The 13784-nt window shown below is 43.3% G+C and overlaps 1 long non-coding RNA gene across 1 annotated transcript in view; it reads left to right on the top strand.

Annotated features, from left to right (window-relative positions):
- The first annotated feature begins 2275 nt into the window (after nt 1-2275).
- Nucleotides 2276-13784, top strand: part of LOC124021481 — a 16666-nt gene continuing 5157 nt past the window's right edge. The window contains exons 1-2 of the long non-coding RNA XR_006836246.1: nt 2276-2292; nt 10942-11229. This is a non-coding gene — a long non-coding RNA (uncharacterized LOC124021481). The remainder of the gene's footprint in view (nt 2293-10941; nt 11230-13784) is intronic.

The raw sequence follows: 13784 nt of genomic DNA on the forward strand, positions 1-13784 counted from the left end.
GCTATCTGTTCAGGATATTAGATTGTGTTTCTACTTGCTACCTGCAACCTGTTCAGGATATTAGGTTGTGTTTCTGCCTGCTGCCTGCTACATGCTACCTGCTACCTGTTCAGGATATCAGGTTGTGTTGCTACCTGCTACCTGCTACCTGTTCAGGATATTTGGTTGTATTTCTGCCTGCTACATTCTACCTGCTATCTGTTCAGGATATCAGTTTGTGTTTCTGCCTGCTACCTGTCCAGAATTTCAGGTTGTGTTTCTACCTGATACCTGTTCAGGATATTAGGTTGTGTTTCTACCTGCTACCTGTTCAGGATATTAGGTTGTAGTCAGTGTTGAAGGATGTTATGTAGACTCTCTCTGAATGAATAACACTTCTGTTGTCTACATGTAGTCAGTGTTGAAGGATGTTATGTAGACTCTGAATGAATAACACTTCTGTTGTCTACATGTAGTCAGTGTTGAAGGATGTTATGTAGACTCTGAATGAATAACACTTCTGTTGTCTACATGTAGTCAGTGTTGAAGGATGTTATGTAGACTCTCTCTGAATGAATAACACTTCTGTTGTCTACATGTAGTCAGTGTTGAAGGATGTTATGTAGACTCTCTCTGAATGAATAGCACTTCTGTTGTCTACATGTAGTCAGTGTTGAAGGATGTTATGTAGACTCTGAATGAATAACACTTCTGTTGTCTACATGTAGTCAGTGTTGAAGGATGTTATGTAGACTCTCTCTGAATGAATAACACTTCTGTTGTCTACATGTAGTCAGTGTTGAAGGATGTTATGTAGACTCTGAATGAATGAATAACACTTCTGTTGTCTACATGTAGTCAGTGTTGAAGGATGTTATGTAGACTCTCTCTGAATGAATAACACTTCTGTTGTCTACATGTAGTCAGTGTTGAAGGATGTAGTTGTATTGTTTGGTATTTTGTAAATGATGTGTAAGCAGGGCTTATCTGTGAAAGAGACCTTAATCAATTAAAATAGAGGTCAAATAAAATCGAATGTGCATATGGCAAAATAATGACTTTAAATATTCAGCATTTAGTATTATGCAAAATGCTAATAATGAGATATGCAGTATGTATAGTTTGTGTACTCATTGACAGTCTCTATCATACATAATAAATACGTCTCTGAAGAGCCCACAGCGTCATTTGTTCCAATCCAATGCGTTGATGAGTAATATTCCATGTAAACAGAAACCTAGTTGTCAAGTAAACAAACACAGCAGAAACGACAAAACGTTTCCGAAATATAATAACCTCTGTCATACCAATTATAAGGTCACGTGGATGCCAGTGGTCAAAACACCTGATCTTGTTTTGATCACGTTCTCTCCACCGATTGGAACCCAAACACATTCTAGAATCTCAAATAATTAACATTGAAACCGAAGAACACGAAGGAAAGTAACCCGGCGAAAATGCGAGAGAGATATATCGCTGTCCATGGTGCTGAATGTGAATCCGCTCTACCCAAGGAGGCGGACACGTAAGACATGACGCCATACTGCTCTGACACACGTCCTTCCTTCGTCTCGCGTTCACAGTCCCCTTGAGACGTCTTTTATCTAAGATAATAGCATCAAACCATGTCATCGATTAGGCTACAAGCTGTTATCGTCAAAAGTAAACGGATTTGCTTTTGGATTCTAAGCCACACCAGGCGCGTGCTATAGGCTAAATAAAGTTGAGATTGGGAAGTCAACTGTCTATTTACAAAACTACAAACACTAGTGATCTGAGTCTGACAACAGGTCTTCTGTCTAGTTCTTTCAAAAATAAATACATAACTCGACAGTTAATCACACCCTAACTGTTGAGACAGTAGATCAAGACATTTTCTCATTTTAAAGGTTACTTCCAGATGTTGAAAAGCCATACAGCTAATCATATTTCCACCACTATTATGTAATCCACATCAGATAGCCCAGTTTCCACTATAAACCCGTTTAAAAAAAACCCCGTTAAAGCGAATATCCGAGGGCATAGAAGGCTGAAATGTACCTGTCATAACCGGCTTGGAGAGTGATCACTCGCGGCTGTTCCTTCACTCAGGTCCCATCACTCTAGATTCTTAGCTCCGACAGTCGCCCTATCGATGATTCAGACTCACGCTGGCTTCTGCGCAGGCGTCAGATCCATGTCTTGTCGACTTGCCCATTAGAGAATAACAGTATAATGGCGTCATTTTTGTAGGCACGAACTCCGCCATGGTTCGTTGGACAAAGTCTATGGGAAATAAGTTTATTATTTTTTGGGATAAACGCTGAAACTAAGGTATGTGGTAAACACAGGCGTTGGAGATCTGATATGTTTTGTTCGGTGAGACAGTTTTCGTCAGTTTTTGTGAATTTTGAACCATTTATGTAATACAAAAAAACAACAACATATAAACGACATATAGGCTCATAATTCATAAAGGTCATGTTAGTTGACTGATATTACCTCGTCGAATTTATCAGATGTCCTAAGCCTGTCTTAACCTCAGACCTAATTTTCGCCGTTTATCCCCAGAAAATATTCTTTACCCATTAATTTCTCTCGAGGTTACTCATTTCCGGGTTTTAGGACTATCAGCCGGTGATCCCTGTGGCAGATAGAGGTGGGGCGGTGTGATGATTGGTTGCAAATGGAGGTAGTCTGGGTTCATAATTCTGATGTTTTGAGCAGTGGTCTCGAAGTGCTTATGCAGAAACCCAGCCTTAAAGAGCAAGCAATGCAGAGGCAGAAGCACATGCAACGTGTGTCTGATATCAGTGATTACATTTCAGATAAAAACTAAAAGTGGGTGCATATGAACAGCATGACATGGTGCTCAGTCCATATCTTATACGTGGAAGAGGATGGAGAAAATCAAACAATTATATTCAAATATTGTATGTGACGAGGTCTGAATCTGGGAATCTGGTGTACACTGACTGGGATAACCTGAATACCTAAAGCATTATCCTGACTGGGATAACCTGAATACCCAAAGCATTATCCTGAGTGGGATAACCTGAATACCTAAAGCATTATCCTGACTGGGATAACCTGAATACCTAAAGCATTATCCGGACTGGGATAACCTGAATACCTAAAGCATTATCCTGACTGGGATAACCTGAATACCCAAAGCATTATCCTGAGTGGGATAACCTGAATACCTAAAGCATTATCCTGACTGGGATAACCTGAATACCTAAAGCATTATCCTGACTGGGATAACCTGAATACCTAAAGCATTATCCTGACTGGGATAACCTGAATACCCAAAGTATTATCCTGACTGTGATAACCTGAATACCTCAATCCCGACTGTGATAACCTGAAGACCTAAAGCATTATCCTGACTGGGATAACCTGAATACCTAAAGCATTATCCTGACTGGGATAACCTGAATACCCAAAGCATTATCCTGACTGTGATAACCTGAATACCTAAAGCATTATCCTGACTGGGATAACCTGAATACCCAAAGCATTATCCTGACTGTGATAACCTGAATCCTGACTGTGATAACCTGAAGACCTTAAGCATTATCCTGACTGGGATAACCTGAAGACCTAAAGCCTTATCCTGGTTGTAAATAACCTGAAGACCTAAAGCATTATCCTGACTGTGATAACCTGAAGACCTAAAGCATTATCCTGACTGTGATAACCTGAATCCTGACTGTGATAACCTGAAGACCTTAAGCATTATCCTGACTGGGATAACCTGAAGACCTAAAGCATTATCCTGACTGTGATAACCTGAATCCTGACTGTGATAACCTGAAGACCTTAAGCATTATCCTGACTGGGATAACCTGAAGACCTAAAGCCTTATCCTGGTTGTAAATAACCTGAAGACGTAAAGCATTATCCTGACTGTGATAACCTGAAGACCTAAAGCATTATCCTGACTGTGATAACCTGAATCCTGACTGTGATAACCTGAAGACCTAAAGCATTATCCTGCCTGGGATAACCTGAAAACATTAAGCATTATCCTGACTGGGATAACCTGACGACATTACGCATTATCCTGCCTGGGATAACCTGAATACCTAAAGCATTATCCTGACTGTGATAACCTGAATCCTGACTGTGATAACCTGAAGACCTTAAGCATTATCCTGACTGGGATAACCTGAAGACCTAAATCATTATACTGCCTGGGATAACCTGAAGACCTAACGCATTATCCTGACTGTGATAACCTGAAGACCTAAAGCCTTGGTATTGGCTGGCATTGCTAACACAAATCGTCTCAGGCAAGGTTACCGTTCACTGAACGACGTCCATTAAACATGCAGTGGGCTCTGAAATTATTGACACCCTTGATACAGATCAGCAATAATGACTGAGCTATATTTTATGCTCCAAAAATGTGGTGAATTATATTATTTTATACGAATACAATTTATCAGAGAAAGAGATTTTGTTTAAAAAGAAATATTTTTTCCCCCAAAAAGTTAGGGGTCAAAATGATTGACCCCCCCAGCTAAAGATTCTTCTCTACAGTATTGACCACCTCTATTAAATATACCTGTATGACTCTATGATAATGACCACCTCTATTAAATATACCTGTATGACTCTATGATAATGACCACCTCTATTAAATATACCTGTATGACTCTATGATAATGACCACCTCTATTAAATATACCTGTATGACTCTATGATAATGACCACCTCTATTAAGTATACCTGTATGGCTCTATGATAATGACCACCTCTATTAAATATACCTGTATGACTCTATGATAATGACCACCTCTATTAAATATACCTGTTTGGCTCTACAGTAATGACCACCTCTATTAAATATACCTGTATGACTCTATGATAATGACCACCTCTATTAAATATACCTGTATGGCTCTACAGTATTGACCACCTCTATTAAATATACCCGTATGACTCTATGATAATGACCACCTCTATTAAATATACCTGTATGGCTCTATGATAATGACCACCTCTATTAAATATACCTGTATGGCTCTATGATAATGACCACCTCTATTAAATATACCTGTATGGCTCTATGATAATGACCACCTCTATTAAATATACCTGTATGACTCTACAGTATTGACCACCTCTATTAAATATACCTGTATGACTCTATGATAATGACCACCTCTATTAAATATACCTGTATGGCTCTATGATAATGACCACCTCTTTTAAATATACCTGTATGACTCTATGATAATGACCACCTCTATTAAATATACCTGTATGGCTCTATGATAATGACCACCTCTATTAAATATACCTGTATGGCTCTATGATAATGACCACCTCTATTAAATATACCTGTATGGCTCTATGATAATGACCACCTCTATTAAATATACCTGTATGGCTCTATGATAATGACCACCTCTATTAAATATACCTGTATGGCTCTATGATAATGACCAACTCTATTAAATATACCTGTATGACTCTATGATAATGACCACCTCTATTAAATATACCTGTATGGCTCTATGATAATGACCACCTCTATTAAATATACCTGTATGACTCTATGATAATGATAAGTAGATGGTACAACCAGCCCTGACTGAATGTGTGTTTCCATAGGAACTAGGGATGTAATCGTGCCAATCCTCCCCAATGAGACAAGCAGTCCGATATCAACAGTTGATTGAGGCCCAGAAACAGGATAGAACAAGCAGTCCGATATCAACAGTTGATTGAGGCCCAGAAACAGGAGAGAACAAGCAGTCCGATATCAACAGTTGATTGAGGCCCAGAAACAGGATAGAACAAGCAGTCCGATATCAACAGTTGATTGAGGCCCAGAAACAGGAGAGAACAAGCAGTCCGATATCAACAGTTGATTGAGGCCCAGAAACAGGAGAGAACAAGCAGTCCGATATCAACAGTTGATTGAGGCCCAGAAACAGGAGAGAACAAGCAGTCCGATATCAACAGTTGATTGAGGCCCAGAAACAGGATAGAACAAGCAGTCCGATATCAACAGTTGATTGAGGCCCAGAAACAGGAGAGAACAAGCAGTCCGATATCAACAGTTGATTGAGGCCCAGAAACAGGATAGAACAAGCAGTCCGATATCAACAGTTGATTGAGGCCCAGAAACAGGAGAGAACAAGCAGTCCGATATCAACAGTTGATTGAGGCCCAGAAACAGGATAGAACAAGCAGTCCGATATCAACAGTTGATTGAGGCCCAGAAACAGGAGAGAACAAGCAGTCCGATATCAACAGTTGATTGAGGCCCAGAAACAGGATAGAACAAGCAGTCCGATATCAACAGTTGATTGAGGCCCAGAAACAGGAGAGAACAAGCAGTCCGATATCAACAGTTGATTGAGGCCCAGAAACAGGATAGAACAAGCTGTGAGATCCCCTTTGCAACACCTCTCTGTTTTTGGACAAGATCTTGGACATGTTTCTAAATAATGATGTAAGAGTCAAACAACTCCTATAAAGGAGAATGGACTGGAATTAAACCACCGATCAGGGTAGGATTTTACACACAACAACCTTTCCTTACATTCTACAAAGTGGACATCTTCCATTGATTCTCAAACCCCGGACAAAATCCTCTGAAATCATTTCCTGTCAGCTTATTTATAGCTTCATTTTATTATTTATTATATTTTTTTATATATTTTATTTGATTATATTTTTACTTGGCAAGTAAGTTAAGAACATATTCTTATTCACAATGACGGCCTAGGAACAGTGGGTTAACTGCTTTGTTCAGGGGCAGAACGGCAGATTTTTTTTACCTTGTCAGCTCAGGGGATTCGATCAAGCAATCTTTTGCTTACTAGCCCAACGCTCTAACCGCTAGACTACCTGTCGCCCGTTGTGAGGGCGGACCAGGCTGTCTTAGATCTGAAATGAGTCATCTGTGTGAGTCACACTGCATCTTGGTCCACGGAACACTTCCAGCCTCTGCAATTAACATGGAACACTGAACAACACTGCTACCAGGAAGACAACACTGCTACCAGGAAGACAACACTGCTACCAGGAAGACAACACTGCTACCAGGAAGACAACACTGCTACCAGGAAGACAACACTGATACCAGGAAGACAACACTACTACCAGGAAGACAACATTGCTACTAGGAAGACAACACTGCTACCAGGAAGACAACAGTGCTACCAGGAAGACAACAGTGCTACCAGGAAGACAACAGTGCTACCAGGAAGACAACACTGCTACTAGGAAGACAACACTGCTACCAGGAAGACAACACTGCTACTAGGAAGACAACACTGCTACCAGGAAGACAACACTACTACCAGGAAGACAACACTGCTACTAGGAAGACAACACTGCTACCAGGAAGACAACACTGCTACCAGGAAGACAACACTGCTACCGGGAAGACAACACTGCTACCGGGAAGACAACACTACTACCGGGAAGACAACACTGCTACCTGGAAGACAACACTGCTACCAGGAAGACAACACTGCTACCAGGAAGACAACACTGCTACCAGGAAGACAACACTGCTACCAGGAAGACAACACTGCTACCAGGAAGACAACACTGCTACCAGGAAGACAACTTACATGTTAATAACAGATGCAGGAAGTGTTCCGTGGACCAAGATGCAGTGTGACTCACACAGATGACTCATTCAAATTTAAGTTCCCTCACTATCAACACACATTGTCTGTCTGGGGTCAATACTATCCTACCAGCCTTGTTCACACACAATCTCTACACATTGTCTGTCTGGGGTCAATACTAACCTACCAGCCTTGTCCACCCTCACAATCACTACACATTGTCTGTCTGGGGTCAATACTAACCTACCAGCCTTGTCCACCCTCACTATCAACACACATTGTCTCTCTGGGGTCAATACTATCCTACCAGCCTTGTCCACCCTCACTATCAACACACCTTGTCTGTCTGGGGTCAATATAATCAAATCAAATCATACAACAGGTTTAGACCTTAAAGTGAAACGCTTACTTACAAGCCCTTAACCAACAATGCAGTTTGAAGAAAATACAAACAAAAAAGTAAGAAAAAAGAAAAACAAATCATTAAAGAGCAGCAGTAAATAACAATAGAGAGATTATATACAGGGTGTACCGGTACAGAGTCAATGTGGAGGCTATATACAGGGGGTACCGGTACAGAGTCAATGTGGAGGCTATATACAGGGGGTACCGGTACAGAGTCAATGTGGAGGCTATATACAGGGGGTACCGGTATAGAGTCAATGTGGAGGCTATATACAGGGGGTACCGGTATAGAGTCAATGTGGAGGCTATATACAGGGGGTACCAGTACAGAGTCAATGTGGAGGCTATATACAGGGGGTACCGGTACAGAGTCAATGTGGAGGCTATATACAGGGGGTACCGGTACAGAGTCAATGTGGAGGCTATATACAGGGGGTACCGGTACAGAGTCAATGTGGAGGCTATATACAGGGGGTACCGGTATAGAGTCAATGTGGAGGCTATATACAGGGGGTACCAGTACAGAGTCAATGTGGAGGCTATATACAGGGGGTACCGGTACAGAGTCAATGTGGAGGCTATATACAGGGGGTACCGGTATAGAGTCAATGTGGAGGCTATATACAGGGGGTACCGGTATATAATAATATATAATAATAATAATAATATATGCCATTTAGCAGACGCTTTTATCCAAAGCGACTTACAGTCATGTGTGCATACATTCTATGTATGGGTGGTCCCGGGGATCGAACCCACTACCCTGGCGTTACAAGCGCCATGCTCTACCAACTGAGCTACAGAAGGACCACCCATACAGAGTCAATGTGGAGGCTATATACAGGGGGTACCGGTATAGAGTCAATGTGGAGGCTCTATACAGGCGGTACCGGTATAGAGTCAATGCGGAGGCTATATACAGGGGGTACCAGTACAGAGTCAATGTGGAGGCTATATACAGGGGGTACCAGTACAGAGTCAATGTGGAGACTATATACAGGGTGTTACGGTACAGAGTCAATGTGGAGGCTATATACAGGGGGTACCGGTATAGAGTCAATGTGGAGGCTATATACAGGGGGTACCGGTATAGAGTCAATTTGGAGGCTATATACAGGGGGTACCGGTACAGAGTCAATGTGGAGGCTATATACAGGGGGTACCGGTATAGAGTCAATTTGGAGGCTATATACAGGGGGTACCGGTACAGAGTCAATGTGCGGGTCCACCGGTTTGTCGAGGTAATTGAGGTAATATGTACATGTAGGTAGAGTTATTAAAGTGACTGGGTAGCCATTTGATTAGATGTTCAGGAGTCTTATGGCTTGGGGGTAGAAGCTGTTTAGAAGCCTCTTGGACCTCGACTTGGCGCCGTGATGTAGCAGAGAGAACAATCTATGACTGGGGTGGCTGGAGTCTTTGACAATTTTTAGGGCCTTCCTCTGACACCGCCTGGTATAGAGGTCCTGGACAGCAGGAAGCTTGGCCCCAGTGATGTATTGGGCAATACGTATTAGCTCTGTAGTGCCTTGCAGTCGGAGACCGAGCAGTTGCCGTACCAGTGATGCTCTCGATGGTGCAGCTGTAGAACTCTTTTGAGGATCTGAGGACCCATGTCACATCTTTTCAGTCTCCTGAGGGAGAATAGGTTTTGTGGTGCCCTCTTCACGACTGTCTTGGTGTGCTTGGACCATGTTAGTTTGTTTAGTGATGTGGACGCCAAGGAACTTGAAGCTCTCAACCTGCTCCACTACAGCCTTGTCGATGAGAATGGGGGTGTGCGCGGTCCTCCTTTTCCTGTAGTCCACAATCATCTCCTTTGTCTTGATCACATTGAGGGAGAGGTTATTGTCCTTGCACCACACGGCCAGGTCTCTGACCTCCTCCCTATAGACTGTCTCATCGTTGTGATCAGGCCTACCACCGTTGTGTCATCAGCAAACTTAATAATGGTGTTGGAGTCGTGCCTGGCCGTGCAGTCATGACTGAACAGGGAGTACAGGAGGGGACTAAGCACGCACCCCTGAGGGGCCCCCGTGTTGAGGATCAGCGTGGTGGATGTGTTGTTACCTACCCTTACCACCTGGGGGCGGCCCCTCAGGAAGTCCAGGATCCAGTAGCAGAGTGAGATGTTTAGTCCCAGAGTTCCGTCCCTTAGTTTAGTGATGAGCTTTGAGAGACTATTGTGTTGAACGCTGAGCTGTAGTCAGTCTCATCTCTCTCTAATCCTTCCCTCTTGGCTGTTTACATTAGCTTGTTTGTTTGCTGGAGAAATTGCTTTTGACCATAGCCCTAGATTCTCTGCGTGCAAGTTGTGCTACCTCATTAAGGCAGTAATCTCTCTCTCTCTCTCTCTCTAGTTTAATTTATTGGCATGACGTAACAATGTACATTTTGCCAAAGTGTACTTTGGAGATGAACTGATAAATCTACAATATTAACAGAATTAAAATAAGACTAAACACTATTGTCAATGGGACAATCAGTAACAACAACAATCAAGGGTCAAAATGACCATACGTCAAGCAACAACAACAACAACAACAACAACAACAACAATAACAATAGCAATAGCAATAGCAATAACAATAGCAATAACAATAACAATAACAATAGCAATAACAATAACAATAAGCATAGAGGACATTTGCAAGTTGGTTGGTCTGTCAGACACTGTCCTTCATTTTATGTCAGGCAGCAATGTGGTGTGCTGCCAACCCACAGCTCTCTGCGTCTTTCCCCCAACAGGATGGGTAGTTTATTCTCATCAGAGAGGTCTTTGAAACCTTGAATAAGGGGTTTCAAATTTGGGGAAATGACACTCTCTAATTTTTATTTTATTTTATATGCTCTCTCTCTCTCTCTCTCTCTCTCTCTCTCTCTCTCTCTCTCTCTCTCTCTCTCTCTCTCTCTCTCTCTCTCTCTCTCTCTCTCTCTCTCTCTCTCTCGTGCTCTCTCTCTCTCCCTCTCTGTGTACAAGCTGCTCCCCTGAACGATGGTTTCTATGGTTACCGCCATTGGAAAGGTCACCTTCAGGAAGCTCCCAGTGAGTGCATGCAGACTCCTACCAGGAAGTCCTCAGTGAGCGTGTGCAGAATGCTAGTAGGAGAATCACCCTGGCCTGTAATTGCTGATAAAAGAAGATCTCATTAGACCAGGGGACGTGAGGAGGCTGTTATGCTGACTCTTTGTCTCTTTCTGTGTCTCTGTCTCTCTGTGTCCCCCCCCCCCTCTCTCTCCTCTTCTATCCAGACATTCATTTAAATTGGTAAGGAACAACAAACTACCATTGAATTGGTTTATTATCACATTTTATTATGAAGGGGAAGTGGGATTTCATGAACTTCCAATTAACAGTCTCTCTCAGATCCCCTCCAGCTCTCTCTCTCCTCTCCTCTCCTCTCCTCTCCTCTCCTCTCCTCTCCTCTCCTCTCCTCTCCTCTCCTCTCCTCTCCTCTCCTCTCCTCTCCTCTCCTCTCCTCTCCTCTCCTCTCCTCTCCTCTCCTCTCTCTCTCTCTCTCTCTCTCTCTCTCTCTCTCTCTCTCTCTCTCTCTCTCTCTCTCTCTCTCTCTCTCTCTCTCCTCTCCTCTCCTCTCCTCTCCTCTCCTCTCCTCTCCTCTCCTCTCCTCTCCTCTCCTCTCCTCTCCTCTCTCCTCTCCTCTCCAGGCAGTAATTTAGATTGGTAAGGAACAACAAACGACCACTGGATTGGTTTATTATCACATTTTATTACGAAGACATATATTGTATCTTCTTGTTGATCCAATATAAATGATAGTGGTGGAAATTGATCTTTGAATGTGAATGATAATGGCTGTAGGGGCAGTAAGTCATAAAATATTTCAGAGCCTCGCTTGGCCCATCCTTCCCATCTGATAGGCCTAGTGGTCAGAGACAGACAGGGGGAAGGGGAGGGCCTCTCTTGGTCCATCTGATAGGCCTAGTGGTCAGAGACAGACAGGGTGAAGGAGAGGGCCTCTCTTGGTCCATCTGATAGGCCTAGTGGTCAGAGACAGGCAGGGGGAAGGGGAGGACCTCCCTTGGTCCATCTGATAGGCCTAGTGGTCAGAGACAGGCAGGGGGAAGGAGAGGGCCTCTCTTGGTCCATCTGATAGGCCTAGTGGTCAGAGACAGGCAGGGGGAAGGGGAGGACCTCCCTTGGTCCATCTGATAGGCCTAGTGGTCAGAGATAGGCAGGGGGAAGGAGAGGGCAACTATTATTCTAGTGCTTGACCCAGACATAGAAATCGTATTAAATTACTATTCTAATTACTATTCGAATTGCTAATTCTAATTACAATTCTAATTACTATTCTCATTCCTATTTCTATGGTTCTGAATCACATTTCACTCACAAATTCGGTAGGTTTAAATAGGGTAGGTGTGTGGAGTAGACTAACTGTCATAAACTTTATATTACCAATGGGGACCCCTTGTGGCCAGATGTCGTATTGCAGTTTCAACATCCACTGCACCTAATACCATCTATCCCCTTGCCAAACTGATGTATTACTTTCCCGGACAGTTCAATAAGAGATGTCATTAGGATGATAGATGGAGCGACACGCCGTGGGAAAGTTATCCATCACATGACGTTACCTTCTGATGTTGTTTTCATTCTTCAACATATTGATCCTGTCTGTCGTTCTCAGACCTCCGGAGGAAGAGAGCAGGACTGAGGACCAGAACGTATCTGTCAATATCTGAAGAGAGGTTGTTGATGCTGCGTTTGATGAGGACCAAGGGGTTACTTGGGGTCAATTCACGTTTTCATTTCAGTTGATCAGATGGACCAAGAGAGGCCCTCTCCTTCCCCCTGTCTGTCTCTGACCACTAGGCCTATCAGATGGACCAAGGGAGGTCCTCCCCTTCCCCCTGTCTGTCTCTGACCACTAGGCCTATCAGATGAAACCAAGAGAGCCCCTCTCCTTCCCCCTGCCTGTCTCTGACCACTAGGCCTATCAGATGAAACCAAGAGAGCCCCTCTCCTTCCCCCTGCCTGTCTCTGACCACTAGGCCTATCAGATGAAACCAAGAGAGCCCCTCTCCTTCCCCCTGCCTGTCTCTGACCACTAGGCCTATCAGATGAAACCAAGAGAGCCCCTCCCCTTCCCCCTGCCTGTCTCTGACCACTAGGCCTATCAGATGGACCAAGAGAGGCCCTCTCCTTCCCCCTGCCTGTCTCTGACCACTAGGCCTATCAGATGGACCAAGAGAGGCCCTCTCCTTCCCCCTGTCTGTCTCTGACCACTAGGCCTATCAGATGGACCAAGGGAGGTCCTCCCCTTCCCCCTGTCTGTCTCTGACCACTAGGCCTATCAGATGGACCAAGAGAGGCCCAGAAAAGTTTATTGAAGAGAGAAGTGGATATAAATGATTCTTCACTTGGTGAATTGACTGACATTAAAACTGAATTGACCCCAACTCAACACTGTGAAATGTCACAAGTCGTCCAATCATTTTACAGAGTTACCCCGCTGTTCAGAGTTGGGGACATTCCCTTGGCTAAGCGAAATAGCAACTTAACAATTTAACTGCTTTTTACAATTTGCACATGAAAAAACGTACTATAAGCATAATGTATCCCCCCCCCTTTCTTAATGATAGAAAAAGATTGTTGCCCGAAGGCTGTATAATTTATTTGCCCTTCACAAATCAGGTTATGAGAGCCTTCAAGAGGCTTTCCTAACGGTCTTGTAATAATTGAATAACAGACAGAAAAGCCCTCCAGGATATGAAGTAATCAGGCTAACACCTTAAGCAACCCCATTTTAATTTCAACAATTCTAATGGTATTTCTGAGTGGTCATCTGTCAGCACTAT

The sequence above is a fragment of the Oncorhynchus gorbuscha genome, unplaced genomic scaffold, assembly GCF_021184085.1.
Source record: "Oncorhynchus gorbuscha isolate QuinsamMale2020 ecotype Even-year unplaced genomic scaffold, OgorEven_v1.0 Un_scaffold_1127, whole genome shotgun sequence".
In the NCBI taxonomy this organism is placed as follows: Eukaryota; Metazoa; Chordata; class Actinopteri; order Salmoniformes; family Salmonidae; genus Oncorhynchus; species Oncorhynchus gorbuscha.